Genomic DNA, 24,801 nt, shown 5'->3' on the forward strand with positions numbered 1-24,801 from the left:
GGCTAAAAAGTTTTCCATTAAAAAACGCCTCATTTACGATCTTTCTGCACCTCATGGTTCCGACATCCCGAGTTTAAATTCACTGATTCCCTCTGAGAAGTTCTCCATGAGGTACTCCTCAGTCGATGAAGCCATCCATCTCATCCTCCAGGTAGGCAGAGGGGCTTGGCTATCCAAGGCGGATATTGCAGATGCGTTCAAACTGCTCCCCATTCACCCACAGCTCTGGCATCAAATGGCAAAATCTTTACTATTTTGCTAGCCATCTGACCTTCAGGTCCAAGAGAAGTCCCTGGCTGTTTGATCAATTTGCGCAGGCCCTGCATTGGATTTTAGTCAACTGCTGCGATTGCCCACTTGTCATTCATTACCTGGATGATTTCCTGTTGGTTGAATCACCATGCTACAGACCCAGCAAGCTCAGGTCCCTTCTCCAGATCTTCTCCGAGCTCAACGATAATCACCTTCCTAAGGATAGTTTTTGTGGCGGAAATAACCTTGCCACTGGATTTTGGAGGGGCCTGTTTGCCAGCCTCAGGAGGGGCCTGTTAGCCCATACTAACTTTGAAGGAGAAGACAGACAGCTGCACAGCTTAAATCTGTGGAACTGTTTTGGGCAGGAAAGCCATGCTTGTGGCTGGCCAAATGTGACTTCCGTGGAATTCGGTAACCCCTGCTTGGATCTGGGTGATTTTTGGATATGTTGTTCACCCAGATCAGAGCTATCCATGGATGTATACATTATGGGGATATGTGGGGTTTTAAGGTATTTTCTTTGTTTTGGGAAAAATGTGTGGTATCTGTCTGTGAGTGATTAAGTTAGCCCATTATGTTTGGTAATTGTATCACAGGCAGAGCCCAAATTTGTTTTGGTAATTGTATTTTGTTGATTGCGTCAGTGGCAATGCCAGTGTGTTTGTTAATTGTGTCACAGACAATGTCATTGTGTTTGTTGAATAGAGTTTGTTTTGTGTTTAAACTGTACAGGATTGGCTGCTATGTCATATCCTCAGTATGTCATGTGTATATAAGTCAATGCTGTGTGTTCAATAAAGAGTTCCTGTTTTACATTCATCATAGAGCCTCGTCTCATGTGTGTGGGGATTGCTATACATGTATACTCCCCTGGCTATTACTCCTAGCTCTTATAAGAGCTGTTCCTGTGGTGGTATCGGTGTCAAGTGGAGTGCTTGGAGTCCTCGGGAGGCAATGGGAGTATCCATCAATGGAGGTACCCAGTCGGGGTGTCAGGAGATCCATTACAGTTTTGGACACCATAAAAATGCAAGCTAGGCTTCCGGAGGAGAAGCTTGCAGTCAGGGAAGAGATATCCAAAGCAGTGGGTTCCAGACGTTTTACTAAAGTGGAGTTACAATCGTTGCTGGGTATATTGAACTCTGCAACCAGAATCATGCCACAGGGCAGAGCCTTCACCTCCCGGTTGTTACAGTTGCTTCCATCAGCCCTTGAGCAGGAAAACCTCATCTGTTTAAACAGACAAGCGATTGCGCATTTGGCGATGTGGAACACGTTCCTCGTCAGTTGGAACGGGGTCTCCATGTTTGTTCCTCAATGGGGTCCCACATCGGCCACGATTTTCACAGATGCCGTGGCCTCTGCAGGTTACGCAGCAATCAGCGGGAATCAGTGGTTTGCTGGTTCCTGGCCCACAGAGGTGTCTTCTGCGCAGTGAGCTTTGAAGTCTTCCCCTTTGCTAGAGGTGTACCTCATTGTAGCAGTGGCTTAAGTTTGGGGCAGTCAATGGGCCAACTCATCTGTAGTTTTTGTCACCGATAATCATGAGGTGGTAGACATCATTGCCAAAGGCAGATCTAAGTCACCGTTCATCATGTCATTCGTCCGCAGGTTGGTCTAGCTTTCCCTGTGTCACAATTTTCATGTAACTTGCAGGCATATCCAGGGCACACAAAATATCACCGCAGATGCCTTGTCACGATTTAATTTTCGTAATTTTTTCCAGGCAATGCCAGAGGCGGACCAAGTGGGTTTATCCCCTCCAGCGTTCCAAACTTTGGTTATGGATTAAAATCTTACATTGATTCAGCAAAAAGTCTGGTGCAAACATTTTTGTCTGTCAACACGTCCAGAAACTATAGAACAGGCTGGAATGTGTTCCATAAGTTCACACTCCTTCACCCAAGACATGATACCGGCAAGACTGCATACATCATGGCTTTCTTGGCATACTGCCATTTTGAGCTCAAACTTTCCTACAACTCCATAAAGTTATACCTGGCCGGGGTGCAGCATTTCCTCACTTTGGAAGATTCGGACTGTAGGTCGATTTTCTTGTCACAGGCGATAAAAGCCACCCTTAGGGGCATTCAAAAGAGCAGCGGGGGGACAAGCACTCTTAGACAGCCGGTGTCAGGAGAACTCTTTAGGAAGTTATCCACCTCCCTAGATGGCAATCCTTTTGGGCACCTTGATAGTACCGTTGTCAAAGCGGCCATGTACCTCAGCTTTTATGTTTTTTTTAAGGCCAGTTGAGTTCACCAGCTCCTCAGCCAAAGTCAGAGATTTATCCAAGGGCCAACTGGTCCGGCACGACGACCAGTTCATCCTGTACCTCGCTTCTTCCAAGACATCCCAAGTTGGTCCACCAGTAGGGATCAGGTACTTCCCTACTTTAAATGAATGGTGCCCGGTTCAGGTCTTCCGGCAGCTTTTGGCGGTGTTGGGCGATTTGGCCCAAGACAGCCCTTTGCTTCCGTTCAAAGTCAGATCCATCACGTCATCCCAGCTCATTTCGCACATCCGTTCACTAGTGGTGGGTTTAGGTTATGATCCAAAAACCATTTCGGGGTATTCTTTCCGCATTGGGGCTGCATCCGCAGCATCAAAGCATAATGTCCCAGCTCACATCATCCAAAAAATGGGTCGCTGGCACTCTGCATGCTACGGGCGGTACATTCCGAATCCACACAGAGAGATATCTGAGGCTTTCTGTAGTCTGGTTTTATGACGTACTGCGTGTATAATAAACTCCTTTTCTACTCTACCTGGCTTATTCTTTTCCCCCTTATAGGCCTACCCTTGTTCATGGCTAAGGGCACACCACCAGCCATTCAGTCCAGGTCTGAGGTAAGTGAACAGGACAGGCCTGTCCCCCACTTCTCACACAATGTCTTCGCATCCGCAGCCATGACCACAAGTAGTTAAGGCTGACGTGTCAGCCTGTATTTGTGGGAGGGGCGGAGGTGCCTTTAAAAAGCCAAGGCGCGCTTCCCTTCTTGCCCGTGAGCTATCTGTGCCCCTCCCACCCTCCCTTATTTCTACTTCTTCCAGGGTATGCCCCCTTATAGGCCTACCCTCGTTCATGGCTAAGGGCACACCACCAGCCATTCAGTCCTGGTCTGAGGTAAGTAAACAGGAGAGGCCTGTCCCCCACTTCTCACACAAGGTCCTCGCATCCGCAGCCATGACCACAAATATATATATATATATTTATATATATAAATTGTAGGAAGGTGCAAGGGTTTGTCGTTGACGGAAGGTATGTGTCACTGAGGTTCCTGGCCTAAGTAAAGTAAGATCCGGTATTTTCAAGTGTCAGCGGCAGCTAGTGGTTGACACGTTGCTATTTTAGTATGGCTGTAAGCTGATCCGGGCCGGCTCTTACTGGGAGTAGCCAAAATGCTGGGTGGGTGGCTCCTCCCCACGCTCCAGGCCAAGGTTTACTGGCCTATATCAAACCCAGCCAGCATTCTCAGCTGTGTGTGGATTACTCCTCTCTGACAGTAATGCGCTGTCAGTCCCTGTGTGTTTTGGGATCTGAAAACTTGTGCCTTGCAAAGGGGCTGGGAGCCGCATGCTGAGAAACAGGCTCCTAAAGGCCTGCTATGGACCACAGGTGGAGAAACTGCAAACCAGGTGAAGGTTTTTGTTCTGTGGACTTTTCATCATGGGAACAAACACCTAGACTGCAAAATGTCACTTTTTGTTTTTCCTTATGTGTGAATAAAACACTGAACTGTTTAAGTTAAAGACTTTGCGGTTGCATCTATACTGCATCCGCTAGCCTGTCTACTAGAGCAAATCCCCACAATTGCTGTTGGATGCAGGCAAACGCAGTGAGGCAGGCCTGAAGGCCGAAAAGTTTTTGTTTTTCCCGGGAACGAGTGTATGTCCTATATTAAGCTGGCAAGGTTACGACCCGTGTCCTCTGACAAAATGGAGGCGGTCGTGAAAGCCCTTGTGGAGGCTAACTTGCAGCAGCGGGAGGCTAACAAGCAGCAGCAGGAACTAACCAGCTGCTATTACAACATGTGATGGTGTTGCAAGTGGCAGGAGTGTCCCAGAACGTCCACATTTCCCGGAAAGCTGTCTGTGCAGTGATCTCTAAGATGACCCCCCTCGGATGATGTTGAGACCTATCTGACAATGTTTGAAAAGGTGGATGTGAGAGGTTACCCCAAGACCAGTGGGCTGAGATCGTCACTCCGTTCCTGGAGTCTGGACCCCAGCAAGTGTTTTTCAATCTACCCTATGATTAAGCGGCAGACTACCCGACCGTAAAAAGTGAAATCCTGCCAAGACTGGGGGTTAATGTATTGGTCCGGGCCCAGCGGGTGCATCAGTGGGAATTTAACTCGGCTGAACCTGCCAAACTACAATATTATGACATGCTACACCGGTTTAAAAAATGGCTGCAGCCTGATGTATTGACTCCCACTGCTATGCTGGACCGTCTGTTGACGGATGTGTTCTGGAGGGCTTTGCCATACCCTCTCCAGCACTGGATTGGCCAGGTCTCTCCTTGTAATGCCTTAGAGATGGTCGACCTGGTGGAGTGCTGCGAGGCCACCAGAAAACTACAGATGGGTTCTTTTGGGAGGGGGCCCGTCAAACCCCAGAAATCTCCACCCCAGACCCGGCGGCTTGTGCCAGCAAAACCCGCCCGGGACGTACCCTCTAGAGACCCAGCCCCCATGGTCTGCTGGCGGTATTAGGAGCCTGGATACATAAGGGCCGACTGTTGTCCCCATCGGGGTGAACCCGTGGGTACCAACTAGGGCTACCATGACTCATTGTATGCCAGGAAGTTGTGTGCCACAGGTACCTCCGAGATTATAGACAATAGCCACCTGTGCCAGGTGGAAGAGGGGGACACTGCTGGATTCAGGGAGCCTGGTGTCCCTGGTAAGATTCACGGTGTGCTCTGTGCATTCCCATGGTAACCGCAATGAGGCTGCCTGTTATTGAGTTCCTTCCTGCGATTACTTACCTAGTTTTTTGATTCTCCTGCTCATGTTATACTTCCCGTCCGTCTCATCCTCCTGACTATCCTCTGCTTGCTATTCTGGTATCTTGCTGCTCTCTTGGTTTTAGACTCGGTTTGTTTTGACTGTTCAATTGTGTGTTTTGTCCGTCTTCTCTGCACTAGTTGAGGGTTTGTCGACCAGTTGTCCCTTGTCACTAGAAATTGCGAGGCAAGTAGGCAGGGACAGGGGTGCGGGTTGAGCTCAGTGGTCACTTCCCCACTCCCTGTGTGTGTGTGTGACAGTAAGAGCTTTCCTGGTGCGGCCTGCCGAGTATACTGGCCGAAATGTCGGTGTTGTGTGCATTCATGGAGACTTAAAGGACTATCCCACCGCCCTGGTCTCTCTGTCAACGGTGGCCGGCAGGTGGACTAATGAGGTTGCCGTCACCACAGATTAGAGTATTAACTAATAATTGGGAGAGACTTCCCCCATTTCCCGGCACTATGGCTGGATACAAAAGTTACCGATACCCGTGAGACAGATGTAACCCTAGCAGAGTGGCCTGGCTCAGGGGAAAGACCAGAACTCTGGGAACCTGAGTCCGAAGGGCCAGCGGTAGGGGCGACCGCCACTAAGTGTTATGGTGGGAGACATGGAGGACTTGTCGCCGGGTCCTGGGCTGGCAGACCTCAATGTCTCCGGGGATAATTTTGCTTCTGCACAACACTGGGACCCAACCCTATCCTGAGCCTGGGAAAATGTATTAATAATAGATGGGGAGCCACAACAACCGGGGGCAGAGTCGTTGTTTCCCTATTTTGTGGTTTATCAAGATATGTTGTATCGGATAAACCAGCTGCGAGGTGAATCCATTGAACAGTTGGTGGTGCCCCAGGCTTATCGCAAACTCGTTTAGAGGGGTCATCTGCGAATGCAGAAAACACAGGACCGGATTCTCCAACGTTTTTACTGGCCCAGTGTGTTCAGAGAGGTAGAAGAATATTGTAAGTCTTGCCCAACCTGCCAGATAATGAGCCCCCAGCCACATTTCCGTAGTCCCCTGGTACCCCTCCCGATTATCGAGGTCCCGTTCAAGCAAATCGCTATGGATCTCGTAGGCCCGGTACCAAAGTCCACTAGAGGGCACCAACACATCTTAGTCGTCCTCGACTACGCCACTTGGTAACCGGAGGCGGTGCCACTGCATCATACATCAGCCATACTCATAGCTAAGGAGTTAATGGAGATGTTTTCTCGAGTGGGTCTGCCTAAGGAGGTTCTGACTGACCAAGGTACCCCATTTATGTCCAAGGTCATGAGGGAACTCTGTAAGTTGCTCCAAATAAAACAGCTATGGACGTCCGGGTATCATCCACAAACGGATGGCCTGATAGAGAGGTTTAATCAAACATTAAAAACTATGCTAAAAAGAGTGGTGTCTAAGGATGGGAGGGACTGGGACCTTCTTCTGCCCTATCTCATGTTCACAGTGCGAGAAGGTACCCCAGGCCTCTACTAGGTACTCGCCCTTTGAACTGCTATACGGCAGACACCCTCGAGGTCTGTTGGATGTGGCCAAAGAGGCATGGGAACAACAACCCGCACCGCACAAACGTGTTGTTGAGTACGTCACCCAGATGCAAGGACGGATAGAAACAGTGTTACCTCTGGTTAGGGAGAATATGGAGGCAGCGCAGAGAGCCCAGAGTAGGGTCTATAATTGGCAGACTCGGGTCTGGAAAAGTGATTGAGGCAGGGGTGTTATATACCAATAATATACTTTCTATATAGTGCATTTGGTTAGTGCAGCATTTGTTTGTGGTTTTGCTGCGTTACCGCAGCTACACAGAGTGACAAACGCTATTGGAGCAAATAATTTCTACTGGTGTGATATACCAGTTGCCCTTCAAAAGAAGTGATTGAGGCAGGGGTGTGATATACCTTCTTCCACAAATGCTGCTCTTCTATAGGGACTTTTGTCACAGGGTCATTTTGAAAATGACAGGCAGAGGAAGAGGCAGACCATTCCGCAGGGGGGTAGGGGACGGGCAGGTGCACCAGACCGGAGCCTAAGTGGTAAGTTGCAGAAGGTTCGTGCGATTACATCAAAGGACGCACCAGAGTTGGTTGAGTGTCTCACTCAGCCTTCCGCTTCTGCACCCTCCTCATCCTCTTTCTCTGCACCTTCTTCACTCTCTACTGTGTGCATCCCCAAAGACACCACCGCCCCACCATATCCCCTCCGCCTGATTCAGAGGAATTATTTTGCCATCCATTTGAAGACTTTACCAATGCGCAGCCATTCTTGGCATCGGATCAGGAAGAGGAGGTATCAACGGTCCTGCACTCCTTTCAGCTTTGCGGTCACAGGCCGATCAGTGGCTAACCCAGCTCAATTTGACAGTTGGTAAAATGGTGTGCGACAGCGGTGCCAATCTGCTGAGCGCGCTGAAACAGGGCAAAATGACACACCATGGCACACGTCCTGAACTTAGTCGTGCAGCGATTCTTTGCCAAATACCAAGGGGTCCAGGACATCTTGCGGCAGGCCAGGAGAATCTCTGGACATTTTAGAAGATCTTACACGGCCATGGCTCGCTTACACCACCTGCCTGTCAGACGTCTGATTTGTGACTGCCCAACGTGCTGGAACTTCACCTTGTATATGCTTGATAGGCTGCTCCAGCAGAAACGTGCAGTTAACGACTACCTGTATGAACCCTGTGGCAGGACAGGTTCTGGGGAGCTTGTTTTTTTTTCACCACGTAAGTGGCTGCTCATGTGCGATGCATGCAGACTTCAGCCATTTGATGAAATCACCAAACTAGTCAGTCGCAGCCAGGGCGCCATCAGTGACATCATACCTAACGCCTTTCTAGAGCGTGCATTGCATCGTGTCATTGATCAAGATGTCGAGGAGCAGGAAGATGAGGAAGTCGCAATGCTGGATGAATTCCAAGGGGGGGCTACTCCATCTGAGACAAGTCAGTAGGAGTCTGAAGAGGAGTCAGAGGAAGATGGTGCCGGGGCAGAGGAGGAGCAAGAAGAGCATGCTTTAAACTTTTCTGGGATCCATGGTTTTCTCCGTGGTTGGGGGGGCGAGACAGAGGACGAGATTATCCTGGATGATGAGCTGTAGCCAGGCCACTCCACCGCTTCCAGTTTAGTGCAAATAGGGGCCCGGGTATAAAAAGCATAAAGGGCAAGGTACAGTACTGGGTGGCAAAATACTTAAACCCCCGGTACAAAAACAAAATGGCAGACATGTTACCAGCATCACAGAGGGCTGTCAGAATGCAGCACTTTCAGGCCTTGCTTCGAGAAAGGCTGCGTTCTGCTTTTGCGGGTGCTGGCAGAGGAATTTCCACTCACAGAGAAACAGTTGCGGGTACTAATCCAACAGCACATGCAAGAACAGTGGGGTTTGAAGATGTATTGGTCACTTCGGATATGAGATCATTCTTGCAGCCAACCCATTGACAGCTGCCCTCCGGATCCGGCCTCAGGAAACGCCTAGACCAATAGGTGTCCGACTACATCGGGTTAACGGCCGATGTGGACGCTCTGAGAAGCGAGGAACCCCTGGACTACTGGGTGTGCAGGCTTGACCTGTGGCCAGAGCTGGCCCAATTTGCCATGGAACTCTTGGTTTGCCCCTCGTCCAGTGTCATGTCCGAAAGGATGTTCAGCACAGCAGGGGGAATCGTGACCGATAAGCACACTCGCCTAGCTCACGACAGTGTGGACTACCTCACATTTCTAAGAATGAATGAGGCATAGATCTTGGAGGAATTCAACTCACGTTGGTTACCACGTTTAATTGAATTTACTCATGACAGCCCACAAATATCCACCACCACACAGAACAAATAATGGTCCCTGTCTTAGGTAAATACAGCGGCATAAAAGGCCTTTTCTGTCTGGTGAATGCCCAATGTTTTGGGCCTCGGAGGAATTCAACACCTGTGACGACCACGTGTTTCAACTATTATCATTAGTTGTTTTTTTCAAGAGGGGGAATTTCGTTAGCCATGTTTTTAATCCAGTTTTATATTTTCAGTTCTTTTAAACATATGTATTTGACCTGTATTTGTACTGGCCTTCAATAAAATTGATATCTAGACGGCCAATGGATATTCATTTTACTGAAGGCCAGTACAAATACAGGTCAAATACATATGTATAAAAGAAATGAAAATATTAAATTGGATTAAAAACATGGCTAACGAAGTAGACCTCCAGCCACATACTGAATGCATACTTTTTGGGACCTGTAGTCCACTGGCCTGCTGTAAAATTGATATCCAATGACCGTGTAATCTACCTCCAGCCACATACTTACTTGTTCTTTTCTGTCCGCTGAATGCATAATTTTTGGGGCCTGGTCTACTGGCCTGCTGTAAAATTGATATCCAATGACCGTGTAGTCTACCTCTAGCCACATACTCACTTGTTCTTGGTTTTTCTTTTTTGGTTTTTCAAAAAATTTTTTTTTTTTATAAAGGTAAAACGTATGGACCCAAATTCACCACAAACATGAAGTACGACGTGTCATGAGAAAACAGTCTCAAAATAAGTTACAGTAGATAAGTAAAAGTTATTAACACATAAAATTACACTTTAGATTTGCAAAATTTGGCCAATTTCAGATGAGCGTGTTTACTCTGTGAAATACGCTTCTTGTTGGCGTATGAATTCCCTTAGTGAACTCTGCTTCTTTGACCGAACTGCAAGGCATTATGTCAGTACAAGTCATTACAGTTGAGATCGGGCATAGACACAGAGCATTATAAATGATGTGCTCCAGTCAAAGGAGTGTAGTTCACTATGGCAATTCATGCTCCTACACGGTGCGTGTTTCACTCAGTGAACACGCTCTTCTGAAGCTGGCCTTAGGCACTGTCCTTAAAAGGTTTTGCAGACTGAATCCCCTTCCGTCATGGGACCATTTATCATGACATAAGGTGAGCTGGAAACCGCTGTGGACAGTGATTGGCTGCGACGATGTCAAACCAGATGTTGACTTTGAGGAGGCCCAACAGAGCATCACAGGACTGCAGGAGAAGGAGCGGGGAGCTGGCACCAAGAAGCAGGTCTTTTCTTTACAGGTCCGGCCGAATGGGGGGGGGTAAGGGGTTGCCATATTCTTGCATAACCCCTTTAAGGTATAAACTGGCTGTGTCCTGAAGGGGTTAAGTAATGCTCTGTGATAATACCCTTTATTCCTGTTATAATTCAGAGTTATAAAGAGTAGCAATTCCCATCTGTGTTGCTTTAATTTCATGTGTTAATTATTTATTTTGCTATTTATTTTATTTTGTTTTACCTTAATGATACGGTTTTTACAGGCCACATGTTCATGTGTATTTTGCTATGGTCATACTGACCTTTTTTTCTTCCTTTTGGACTTGCAGTACACGTTTGAAAAGTCAGATATTTGCAGTACATTGTTGGCACTCCATTCTTTGTTCATTGTTCTAAATGCAGCCCATAACATTAGCTGATTTCAAGGAGTTTAAATAAGTACCACTGGACCTTATGTGAGTCCTGGACAAGCAGTGTGACCATTGTGACATGTTGGACTGACATCTTTTAAAACTCATCTTATGAAGACAGCCCCTGTCCAGCACTGTCAGCAGAAACAAAAAACTCTGTATGCAAGTGGCTCCTGTTCTGGTGAACTGAAACAGTCCTTTTATTACATGGAAGGGTGTTCATCTCAGGCCTCATGCACACGAATGTTGTTGTGTTCCGTTCCGCAAAATGTGCTTCCGTTGTTCCATGATCCGTTTCCGTTTTTTCTTCCGTTGTGTTTCCGTGTGTATATATATATATATATATATATGCAGGTCACCTGAGTTTGGTTTTGTGGCCATTTTCTGTAGTCTTTACAGGGTACAGAGGTTCTTTTGGTTGCTTGTCTTTGCTGTTTCACCATGGCGGATGACTCCGAGGAAGAGGTCTTACTGCATTGGCTTATTTCTCACGATGAGGACGGCTCACTCTTTTGTTGGACGAGGAACCTAGTAGAAGGCAGCGATTTTGGGTCCATCCGATTGTTTCTCAACGCTACCGGAAAGGACACTTTCATGCCCTCTACCAAGATCTTCGCCTGCATCCTGAGAAATTTTTTGCCTTCTGTAGGATGTCAGTGACTACATTTGATTGCTTGCTGTCGTCTCTACGTACTGTCCTTACCTTCATGAACACCAATATAAGGCGCAGCATTTCTCCGGAGGAAAGGCTCATCGTCACGTTGAGGTAAGCAATATTTTAAGTTTAAAGTTTCAATAGTAATGTGCATTACTTCTGTCAGGAGGAACATGTTTCAGGAAATGGCTGCTGTTAGACATGTGCTACTGTTTGCTGAAGTAACCTTTCTTTGCCCATAATGTTTTGTGAACATTGTTATGTCTTTTTTTCTTTTTACTTGAATCCCTGAAACATAACATGGCAATATTCAAGCTCGTAGATTCTTTTTAGCAGGTTTTCAATCTGTGTTCAGCTAACGTCATCATCAAGCATAATGTTCACATCATTCTTAAGTCGCCCATAACCTTCTGCATTTAAAGGGTCTAAACACAGTTGCTGGAACTTAGTTGTGGTAGTACTGCCAACACCCCAATCGCTGGTAGTGTGTGGTTCATACCCACGAATTCAAAATTTATATATATATTTTTTTCTTTGTCCTACAGATTCCTTGCAACTGGGAAATCTTTTGCATCCCTGCATTTTGAGTTTCTTTTAGGAACCTCGACGATCTCTCGGATTGTACGTCACACTTGCCATCTGGCAGCAACTTCGAGAGACGGCGATGCCACTGCCCAAGGCGGACGATTGGGTTTGGATCGCTGAGGGCTTCAATATTTATGTGCAGTTTCCAAACTGCATCGGGGCAATGGATGGCAAGCACATCCGTGTGAAGAAGCCTCCTCACTCAGGGTCCCAATTCTTCAATTATAAACATTTTTTTTCGGTAGTGCTGATGGCTGTTGTTGACAGTAACTACCGGTTTATAATAGTTGATATCGGGGCCCATGGAAGCACTGCGGATGCTCATATCTTTAGTGCTTCTGGAATGGGTAGCGGCTTCGTGCCAACCAGCTTGCCCTGCCAGAGTCCAGAATACTGCCTGGATATGCAGGTCCGCCGGCTCCATTTGTCATCGTGGCGGATGAAGGGTTTGCATTGACTCCCCATGTTATGCGGCCCTTTCCAAAGCGTGGTTTGGATGTCAGGAGGTGTATTTTCAACTACCGGTTGACTCGTGCCCATCGGTATATTGAGTGCGCTTTTGGGATACTCTCTAGCAAGTGGAGGGTGTTTTTGTCATCCATACAGATGGATCCGGATAATGCTACCCTGGTGGTTCAAGCTTGTGTTGTTCTACACAACTTTACCAGGATTAATGAGGCTTCCTGTTCTGTGGACATGGAATATTTTCCTACGTCATCAGGTTTGGGTTTGGAAAGGACCCTGCATAGACAACCTGGGACTGCAGGCATTGCAGTTCGGAAACTCTATGAGGACTACATTTACAGCCCAGAGGGACGCTATTCATGGCAGTTTTTGAAATCTTCTAGGCTCTTTAGTTGTTAATTATTTTGTAGATAGATTATGCTAATTTATTGTGGTAGTTGAGTGTAGGGACTCGCAAGAGACTGATGACCCTTGACGTGGGCTTGTGGGCTGAGATTTTTTGGCCAGCACATTTTTAAAAGTAAATATCAATACTAATGATGTTTTCCACAAAATGTCACCAACATTAACATCATTACTATTTCGTGTAATGGGCCCAATACCTCATGTTCACATTATAGCAAAATACAGGTTATGTCCCTCCAAATTGAAATTTATGTACATTGTGAACTGGTGTGCGTCTATATGTGTTTATTAAATGTGTAGAAGAACTATAAATATGTGTCTTTATAATAAAATTCACACAAGGCAATTTAAATTTTCTGATCAAAAATTAATTTTGCAAAAATCTTATAAAATAAACAATACACAAACAAGAATAATCCAAACAAATAAAAATTTACAGAACATATGACATCAAAGCTCAAAAAGGTCTTGTGTAAACGAGCCATGCTCATAAGCTGATTGTGGCCGTACCTGGCCAGGATCAGTGGCCCGAGTTGCAATCCTTTGTGGGAAAGTGGATTCTATCGGGTCTTGGGACCGTTGGTAAGTCGGTTTTGGGGGGAAAGATGCCCCTTGAGGTGGGTGTTGAGGCTGGTAATAGCCGGGTACAAGTTGCTGTGGGGGGATATTCAATATCTGCTTGCGCAGATCATTAATATGGGAGTGTATGTCTCCCTGGTAAGGGGAGGCGTACATTTTAATAACAAGGGCCATTGAAGCCACACATTCAGAATGTTTTTCAATGGGCACTTGCTTCAATAAAGCTGCAAGGCCCCTCAGCGTTGACTCCTCAATGCCATAAATCCTCCTCTGGGCAAGGAAATCTATGACTCGAGCATCTATAGTCTCCCGAGTCGGTTGCCCCAAAGGAAGATTGAGGAACATTGCGGCGATGCCTGGGTTGCGGCTGCTGGAGTGGTGAAGGGCTCCCCGGAGATCGGGTGGCCTCAGCCTGAGATGGCTGGTCCGGCTCCTCAGCGGGCGTTGGGGCAGGACTAGCTGCAGGTGAAAAAACTGGCTGCTTTTTTTGATGAGTCTTCAGGCTCATCAAGACTGTACTCATCAGTACTGTATAGGAAAATGACATGAAAACATATATTACATCATTTGCGTACAACATTTCAAAAGTAGTTAATGTTTTCTATATAAAAACAACTGTGTGTGAACTACATATACGTTGAGCATGCATACATCACAGATTTTATCATAATTTAGAATTTTGTCCTTCAATGTGAATTTTGAAAATAAGAATAAATTACTTTTTTCAGGTCAATTAGCTCACGCCGCCAAATATGAAACTATTTTGAAAATATGATTGGCGTTTGGATCAGTCAAGCACAAAACCAGGTATACACATTCAAGGACCAAAAGCAGTGCTGATATTCTGTCCGTCTCTTCTATATCTGGACTGCTTTGAACTTCCTACCATCCATATGTAATGTAAACCAAAAAGAACATAATTTCCTAAAAAATAACATGGAGCACGCATCACAAGGCCATGGTGGTAGTAGTAGTTACTATTCAGCAGTACGGACACTGTTGGAGCATCATTATACTCTATTTAATAAAGCGGATTATATATGTGTCATTTTTTAATATATAGTTGATCTTTGATGACTCCATGTTGAGGTTTATAAAAAAAAACTTAAAACTATGTAACTGTCAATTACAGTACAAGTACCAAATCCTAAAACCACCATAATAAAATTTGCGTGTATGTTCCAGAAATTATGAACATAACAAAACTTACATAAATGGGTACGCTATTCAGGGCCACAAAAAGGAAACAGGCTTTTCTAAAACTTTACACATGTATTACCTATCCACAGGATAAGTACACAAGATCCTATTGGCCTGGGAACAACAGCCAACCATCATGACGATCAACTGTATAAGGAGACAATGCGTGCAGTGCGCACGGGCCATCTCCCTTTTTGATTTCTGCTCTAATTGCTGAGATCTATGTGACTTATTCAAGAAAATAGTTCCAGTCAGGGAATAAAAAGATACAGGAGGCAGCATGTGCGCTCTGCATGTTTCGTCTCATCATAATGCTCATCCTCGGTGGTGGCCGGTTTTACTAACCCACAAAAATGATTTGGTTCACCGACACAAAGGATAGGTCAACAATTGTACAACGCCACACAACTCGTTTCATTGTAGCCCACTATGGCTTAAGCCAAAATTTGGAACTAATAATTACCAGGAAAAAAGGATTTTATCACAACAAAATAACTTACGGCCTCAAATCCATCACCGGACGCAAAAACTGCAATTGAGTAGCGTATGTATATGGCCTCTTTTTTGAGCTGCCTTCCCCACTCCGGCCTTGAGTATTCAGCTCCCGGCGAAATTGCCATTTTTCAAAAAACAAATGGGGTATGGTATATAGTGCACGACTGTCTCCAAAACCATGTGCAGGTTTTATGCCAAATGAAGCTGGCCCACAAAATATACATTCTTCTGACCACATGGAATTTATAGCTACATCATTTTATAGGGACAGACTGGGCAAAGACAGTACAACGACATTGCTGGCACTTACCTAAAGCTGCACGGCCACGGCCATCAGCTTTGGACCATTTTTGCCGCCTCATGTAACGGGCCACTTGCTCCCAAGCAGACTCCTTGCGAACTCGGTCCAGATAATTTTTTGACCGAGTGTCCCATAGTTCGGGCCTCTCCTGCACCAAACAAATAAGTCGCTCCACATTCCAGCGTGGCGTCTTATTTTGCACAAAATAGAATAGCCAGACACTCACTGCCACACTAGCAATTTGCATAACCTGTGACCTTAAACTTCCTGTATCTGATTTTTTTACATTTTGTTGGCACAAGTTCTGGCAGACAGCTTTGCCATAGCAATTGAGAGAAATAAAACGGACGTGGATTACAATCCGCGTTTTTTGTGGACCTATTGACTTGAATGGGTCTGCGAACCGTTATCCGCAAAAATAATAGGACAGGTTATATTTTCTTGACGGACTGGAACCACGGATCACGGACGCAGGTGACAAACGGTGCATTAGCTGAGTTTTCAACTGACCCATTGAAAGTCAATGGGTCCGCAGAAAATCATGAACAACGGCACAACGGACACGGAATAAAACAACGGTTGTGTGCATGAGGCCTCAATGACGGCCACATAAGCGTTTGTTCTAACGTAAATGTTTTCTTGGCTGTGGCTTCACTTTGGCAAAGTAAAGTGGTACTAAGAGCAGGACCTGCCGTTCACCGTGACAGCTGCATTATGAGAGGGGTTGTCTCTCTGACAACAAATTTGGGATGGGAAGACTGATAGATAACTGTTCTTAGAAAGTGTGATATCTCAGCAATACTTTAAAGGGCTTCTGTCACCCCACTAAATGCATTTTTTTTTTTGGCTACTTATAATCCCTATCCTGCCATATTGCCATACATTATGTTAATAATCAGGGCGACCGAAAGAGAAGACGTCATTGGCGCAGGCGCACTGAGGTAGTGCTGAGGAGGCGAGCCTCCTTATCTCAAAGCGCCTGCGCCGAATCAACACAGGCGCGCGATTTTTGAAATGCTGACAGGGCCAGCCGGAGGAGGAGATCGCGGCTGGCCCTGTCAATCAACACAAGGAGGGGCGGTTTTCTGCGGCTGCTAACAGCAAGTAGACGCCCTACTTACTGGTAGAAAGGTAATTAGCATATCATAAAAGTACGTTTTGGGCTAAATCTACTGAACGAAAATTATTAATAACATAATGTATGGCAATATGGCAGGATAGGGATTACAAGTAGACAAAATAAAATGCGTTTAGTGGGGTGACAGAAGCCCTTTAAACATTGCAAGAGTTGGTTAATTTTAATGGCTTAAGGCCCGTTTCACACTGGCGCTTACTCGTTCCGGCAGGGGAACAGCCTGCTGGATTCGTACTACAGTGTACATCCGTGTACTTCCAGAAGTCTAAGCGGCCCCATTCACTATAATAGGGAGCAGTGTAGATCCAGCCGCAGCACGTCAAATAAGCTGAGAGACGGCAGACAAAAACCGCTGCATGCAGAGGTATTTGTCCGGCTGCTTCTCAGCATATTTGCCGTGCTTCGGCCGGATCTACGCCACTCCCCATTATTGTGAGAGGGGCCGGGCGGACTTTCCGCAGCACACAGATGTACACTGTAGTATGAATCCAGGAGGATGTTCGCCTGCCGAAAAGAGTAAATGCCAGTGTGAAAGTATCCTTAATAAGACAGTATACTTCCCTGGATGCCTGTGAATGTTATCCTCAGGAATCCCATACACCATGACAACTTTACTTGTAGAAGATAAGAATGACAGAGAAAGGCCTTTTTTTTTTCTTTAGACTGTGCAGGCAGCATAGTGTGACATGTGGAGGGGTCACCTGTTTGTTGTATCTTCTGCACATAAAGGCAATGCTAGCTGCATCCTCTGTTTTTAGGTGACTGCAGTTCACAAGCCCCTGTGCCTATTTCATTTCCCTCGTCCCTTTCTGCCCGTTTTCTTTTCCAGAGCCTCTAAATATTTAACTGTTTTTCTAGGCATGGAATGAATAATAAAACAGACATTTCACATTGTCACTTGGGACTCTCTGTCCTTCCATGGCCACTAATGTTTGCATGTAACATATAGCATTTTGTGGAGATCCTTCATTCTTCTGCTTTTTATTTGCATGTAATCTATTGAATTACTATTAGGAAACAACTTTTTGTGGGCTTCTTTGTTATCTGTAAAAGAAGAATTCCTGCGCTTACTCTCTGCACCTAAGTACCAATGACTGGAAGCGGGGTTCTACCACGTCTGCTGTCCTCTAAGTTCTAAATGGTATCTATATGTGACACCATCATGCCTACCTTTACTTGTAGAGCAGAGTCCGCGATGTTGATGTGTAGTGGTGAATACTTGATAGTTGTCCCGATCCTCTAGTCCAGGCCTCCTCAAACTGCGACCCTCCAGCTGTTGTAAAACTACAACTCCCACAATGCCCTGCTGTATGCTGATACTTGTAGGCTGTTCGGTCATGCTGGGAGTTGTAGTTTTGCAACAGCTGGAAGGCCACAGTTTGAGGATGCCTGCTCTAGTCCAATGGAAGCAGTTAGGCTGTGTAGTTGGAAAACATGCCCCAGCCGACAGCACGTTTCCTATTTAAAAAAGCTTGCGGTCCAGATCTGAGTGCCGGTGACATCACACTAGCTTACAGCTACAGGAGCTTCCTCAGGGGTAGGGTCCTCTTGCCTGTGCCTCTCTGGATTTTCATTATTATTTTTTTGTCACTATATACAGTATATAAAAAAAAGAAAATAAAAAATCTTGCAGTTTTCACACTGGCCATTAGTTCTAATAATATGCGCCACTTATCTCGTGTTTACGCACGATCCCCTGTTCACAATAGTTGATGTCAAAGCTTATTTGCTACCTCCTGACCTCTGCAGAAGTCACCAAGCTTGACTAGAAAACTCTCCCATAGAATTCAATAGGGTCATCTCCCTTCTGTTGTGTCTATGACCCATAGTGGCTGTATAATCATATCCAAGAAAAGGGAATTAAAAAAATCTATAATCAATAGAACTAATCAGATTTCAAAATAAGGATGTGTGTCATTTTCTGGATTCAACTGGCAGAAAAAAATGTTGGCAACTCATTCCCTTTGCAATAGCTATTCAGCAATATTGAATATTGTATCATGCATTGAGGTTTCTGGACTACTTAGGGTACTTTGACACTTGCGGCAGGACGGATCTGGCAGGCTGTTCACGCTGTCGGATCTGTCCTTCCGCTGTTAGTCAATGGGGACGGAGCGGTGGTACGGCGAAACAGCGGAAGGACGGATCCGACAGGGTGAACAGCCTGCCGGATCCGTCCTGCCGCAAGTGTGAAAGTACCCTTACATATACTATGTTACAAATGCAATTATTTTAAAAGACAATCGTCAGGCTTGGTCGTCTTTGGCCAGTACTTGTATATATGCACCGTCGTATGCATGGAAAGACGTTTTATAGCTGTGAACTTTTAATTCTCTCCTCTATTTATATTCCCAGCGCTGTGGCTGTCTAGACTCCTCTTTTTATCTCTTGTACAATATTTAACTATACATGCATTCCATTTTATAGATTCTCCAGTTTGTTTGTTTTTTACCGTCTGTGTTTCAGCTTGTGTGCCTGTACATCCCCCCTCTCTGGGTACCCCTCTCACTCTCATTCTCTTAAGAGTTGTGACCCCATCCATAATAGGACTGGGTTGGGTTTTATAAAAGCAGTATGAAGTTATTTGGGGCCTGCTGACCTCTAACCCCATCTCTCTCTGCCTCAAAGCACCATCGTAAAGACGCCTTCCTTCCGCCTGGCGTTTTATAGAGACTCAGACCTCACGTAGGGAAAATTTGAAGGGGCCCCTTCAAGTTAACCCATTTGTTCCTGCACTGGAATATTGTGCTCTCTCTCTATTTCTTTCAGAATGATGATGAGTATGAATGGCTTTGATTTTTATGGTGAAATATATAAATGTTGTGCAATAGATATAGAGTTCTGGTGCCCACATATATACTTGTGATGTTAATAGGTATTTTATATTGTAATATTTCATTATAATGCTTTACAGTTGGAACCGAACATGAGGGTTTCTGTAGAGGATTTGCAGACTGGAACCAGGAAAGTGAATATATTAAAAGTACAAGGGCTATACTTTGCTGGCACAAGACTTCAGTGATTACCAGGTTACAGTCACCAAGGAAGTCTAGTGTTCTCTGTGACGTGAGTCTTTAGCTATGCACAGCAAACCATCCTAGTTGTGTTGCAGAGCTATACATCTCTGTAGCTTGGCCTCTACAGTTGGATTTTCTTTTCTTTCAGATGTGATTTTTTTGGGGCTTTAGCTTGAAGTGTCATTCTTCCAAGGATTCATTCCTTGTCTGAGGGCTTGGAATGAACCAGGAACAATAATATTGTATACCCATGAATACACTTGACTGTGTGTGAAGAAGAAATTCCAGCAGTCACCCAAGGACTCCACTCAGCCTTTTGTGATCTTAATAGAAGTCTTTTGAGCACTTTATTTACCATATCACGTCAGCTTTTTCTTTGCAATCAGGGGTTTTCTGTGCTCCATTGAGAAATGATGTAACATTTTTGACTGTACAGACAGTCAGTGGCTAGTTACAGACCTGGAAAAGTAATTTTGACTTTCAAATAGGTCGAGTAACAAATATATGTACAAACTGAATGGTCTAGAGATCCATTATACTCATAATCTAAGTAAAGCCATAATACCAAACTATACCACGGACTATGACATATTTTTAGAGCAGGTGATGGTTTTAGTGGTTGGAAAGCATGCCATCCTATTGGTTTCTACCCTACTTAGTAAACAAGGAACATATGGAAAACTTGTGTTAAAAGAATTACCCACTGATCAAGCTCAAGTTTCTTTCTGTTTCTTTCTTTTCCTTTTGTACAGGTCCTTCTTAAAAAATTAGCATATTGTGATAAAATTCATTATTTTCTGTAATGTACTGATAAACATTAGACTTTCATATATTTTAGATTCATTACACACCAACTGAAGTAGTTCAAGCCTTTTATTGTTTTAATATTGATGATTTTGGCATACAGCTCATGAAAACCCCAAATTCCTATCTAAAAAAATTTGCATATCATGAAAAGGTTCTCTAAACGAGCTATTAACCTAATCATCTGAATCAACTAATTAACTGTAAACACCTGCAAATGATTCCTGAGGCTTTTAAAAACTCCCAGCCTGGTTCATTACTCAAAACCGCAATCATGGGTAAGACTGCCGACCTGACTGCTGTCCAGAAGGCCATCATTGATACCCTCAAGCAAGAGGGTAAGACACAGAAAGAAATTTCTGAACTAATAGGCTGTTCCCAGAGTGCTGTATCAAGGCACCTCAGTGAGAAGTCTGTGGGAAGGAAAAAGTGTGGCAGAAAACGCTGCACAACGAGAAGAGGTGACCGGACCCTGAGGAAGATTGTGGAGAAGGACCGATTCCAGACCTTGGGGGACCTGCGGATACAGTGGACTGAGTCTGGAGTAGAAATATCCAGAGCCACCGTGTACAGGCGTGTGCAGGAAATGGGCTACAGGTGCCGCATTCCCCAGGTCAAGCCACTTTTGAACCAGAAACAGTGGCAGAAGCGCCTGACCTGGGCTACAGAGAAGCAGCACTGGACTGTTGCTCAGTGGTCCAAAGTACTTTTTTCGGATGAAAGCAAATTTTGCATGTCATTCGGAAATCAAGGTGCCAGAGTCTGGAGGAAGACTGGGGAGAGGGAAATGCCAAAATGCCTGAAGTCCAGTGTCAAGTACCCACAGTCAGTGATGGTCTGGGGTGCCATGTCAGCTGCTGGTGTTGGTCCACTGTGTTTTATCAAGGGCAGGGTCAATGCAGCTAGCTATCAGGAGATTTTGGAGCACTTCATGCTTCCATCTGCTGAAAAGCTTTATGGAGATGAAGATTTCATTTTTCAGCACGACCTGGCACCTGCTCACAGTGCCAAAACCACTGGTAAATGGTTTACTGACCATGGTATTACTGTGCTCAATTGGCCTGCCAACTCTCCTGACCTGAACCCCATAGAGAATCTGTGGGATATTGGGAAGAGAAAGTTGAGAGACGCAAGACCCAACACTCTGGATGAGCTTAAGGCCGCTATCGAAGCATCCTGGGCATCCATAACACCTCAGCAGTGCCACAGGCGGATTGCCTCCATGCCATGCCGCATTGAAGCAGTCATTTCTGCAAAAGGATTCCCGACCAAGTATTGAGTGCATAACTGAACATAATTATTTGAATGTTGACTTTTTTGTATTAAAAACACTTTTCTTTTATTGGTCGGATGAAATATGCTAATTTTTTTAGATAGGAAATTTGGGTTTTCATGAGCTGTATGCAAAAATCATCAATATTAAAACAATAAAAGGCTTGAACTACTTCAGTTGGTGTGTAATGAATCTAAAATATATGAAAGTCTAATGTTTATCAGTACATTACAGAAAATAATGAACTTTATCACAATATGCTAATTTTTTTAGAAGGACCTGTATATAACGAAAGTCCTTATGTTCTGCCTCCACCATCTTATAATTTGCCTTCAGATCTAGGTTTCTTTGCTAGGGTGTAAGCACATGTAGCATGTCTGCTATGCATTTTCTGGATGAAACCTGCAGTGGTAAAATCCAATCCAAATCGTACAGATATTGGTGTGTAAATGCTGCTGATTTATCTCGCTACTGCATGGCAGAAATTCTCAACTACAATTGACATGCTGTAGATTAAAATACGCACCCTATGCCAAGTTTGCAGATTCCATTGCCGAAAATGCCCTAGTGCATGAATGAGATTTGTGAAGGTCTCATCCATTTGGCTGCTACTGTAAGCTCTTCATATTTTCTGCATGCAATTCCACTGTGGAATATATACAGCATTTACACTACGTGAAATCTTATGGCTTAGGCTCAGTGCACGTGGAGGAAGATTCACTAATCCTATAAATAGGGTCAGGCTGGATGATAAATTTGCTGCAAGATAAGACACCTTTGTCTACCTCTGTTGGTTGGTATGATTCGAGACAAAACTTTATGCCAGAATGGTGGTGTCATTTTGGCGCTAAATAGCGCACATTTGCATTAGCATTAGTAAATGTGTGCCATTGGAGGAGATTTATCTCTGTTTTTACACCACAGATTTTACTCTATATTGTAGCATCATTTGTTGAGCTTCTAAATGCTTTTTCAAAGAGTTGGGGTTTAGTGGGAGGGGAAAAATCTTAGTAACTCTCTCCCATTGTGTTTAAACATTATTTTTGGCGCATACGGCCATAGGGTTCCTGAGGCCAAAAGAATGTAATTTGGCCTTGGTCAAGGTCCTATGCGTACCTGCAGACTGCACTTTCCTATATAGAGGGCCATTGCAAGAAAATGTTTACGCTATACATTTACCCTGTGTGAGACACAGCTGTCACAGCGTGGTGTGGCAGGGGACCTCCACACCAAACACAAAAGGAAGGGAGAAGGTACCAGGCCTGCAAGCTAGGAAACGAGAAAGGTCACCACCTAATAAATCCCAACCCGAGCCCTGACTGATAACAGAATGAACAGACCCCGATGGTAGGACTGTTGATCCGCAGGAACCTAAGCCTGGCTCACCCTAGAAGTCCCTGAAGATAGGTATTGGGCCACAGACGACCTGGTCTTTTCCAGCTGAAGGAACAAGAGTCTGCCTCAGGTCTGGTACCAAGAGACATGGAAATAAACACAATACAAAAAGGAAAGACACTTAACTCCAGGTAAATGGAAAGCAAGAACTCAGCCTAGATCCAAACACCAAACGATCCACAACCAGAATGAGCTATCAACCGCAAGGACTAATGGGTAATGCCAGACTAAGAAGGGAGTAGTAATGGTCACATGATCTACACCTGAAAAGGAGGTGTGGGCATCCCAACAACACATAGACAAAGTGAAACCAAAAGAAGCTGTCAGATCACTGACGTGCAGTCAGTCTTTTTAGATCTTCTACCACCTATCGGGTGTGACCCACTTTATCTGGATGAGCTCTGTGAAAAGTTTTCATCAGGCACTTAGCATTAGCGTCGGCCGCTGGGACCCACATCCCCTTCTCCGGTCCGTAACTCTTCCAGTGCACGAGATATTGGAGGGATCTACGGAGAACTCGGGAGTCAATTATCCTGGCGATTTGAAATTCTAAATTACCGTCCACCATCACAGGAGCGGGAGGCAAGATGGACGGTTCAACAGGTTCAACATAACTCTTCAACAATGACTCATGGAACACATTATGAATTTTCAAAGCTTGGGGGAGCTGAAGACGAAAGGCTACTGGGCTAACAATGGCAGTGATCTTATGTGGACCAATAAACCTTGGACCGAACTTCCAAGGAGGTATTTTCAACTTAATGTTTCTTGTGGACAGCCACACAGAATCCATCCTGTCAGGTCCGGCCCATTCATATGTCTCTTGTCAGCCATACGTTTATACTTCTTGCCCATCTTTTCCAGATTATTTAGAATTTACCACCAAATAGCTGACAAAGAAGAAGAAAATCTTTCCTCTTCAGGTATACCAGAAGTCTCAGTGCCAGAAAATGTGCCAAATTGCGGGTGAAACCCATATGCCCCAAAAAACTGCAACTTATCAGTAGATTCCTGTCTACGGTTGTTTATGGCAAATTCGGCCAAAGACAAGAATGAAGACCACTTCTCTTGATTCTCTGAGACAAAATATCTCAAGTAAGTCTCCAAATTCTGGTTTGTGCGTTCAGTCTGTCCATTCGACTGAGGGTGAAAAGCCGAAGAGAAGGACAGTTGTACCCCCAGATGAGTACAGAAGCCTTCCAGAACTTGGAAACAAACAGAGTCTCTCTATCAGACACCACATCAGAGGGAATACCATGTAGTTTCACAATGTTATCAACAAACACCTGTGCATTTAGCATTGGGAAGACCTGGTAAAGCTATAAAATGCACATCTTACTAAAGCGATCAACAACCACCAGAATCACAGTTTTCCATGGTCAAGAAGGAATAGGCAATGGAAGTAAAGATCCGGAAGGCTGGGTATGTGTCACCTTAGCACGTGCACAAGTACTAAAAGCTGACACATAGTGCTCAACACACTTGCGTAGACCTGGCCGCCAGAATCAACGACATATGAGATCGACAGTGGATCTGCTCTCTGGGTGTCCTGTGAGAACAGTCCAGTGATGTTCCTCCAACACTTTGTGACAGAGCTCAGAAGGAACAAACAACTTCCCTAGAGGGCAAGAATCAGGTGCTTCTCCCTGGGCCTCCAACACCTTTGCTTCAAGTTCGCGGGATAGGGCGGATATTACTACCCCTTCGGACAATATCGGGCCAGGATCTCCCGAATCACCTCCCCCAGGAAAGCTACATGACAAGGCATCAGC

The sequence above is a fragment of the Bufo gargarizans genome, chromosome 6, assembly GCF_014858855.1.
Source record: "Bufo gargarizans isolate SCDJY-AF-19 chromosome 6, ASM1485885v1, whole genome shotgun sequence".
Lineage (NCBI taxonomy): Eukaryota > Metazoa > Chordata > Amphibia > Anura > Bufonidae > Bufo > Bufo gargarizans.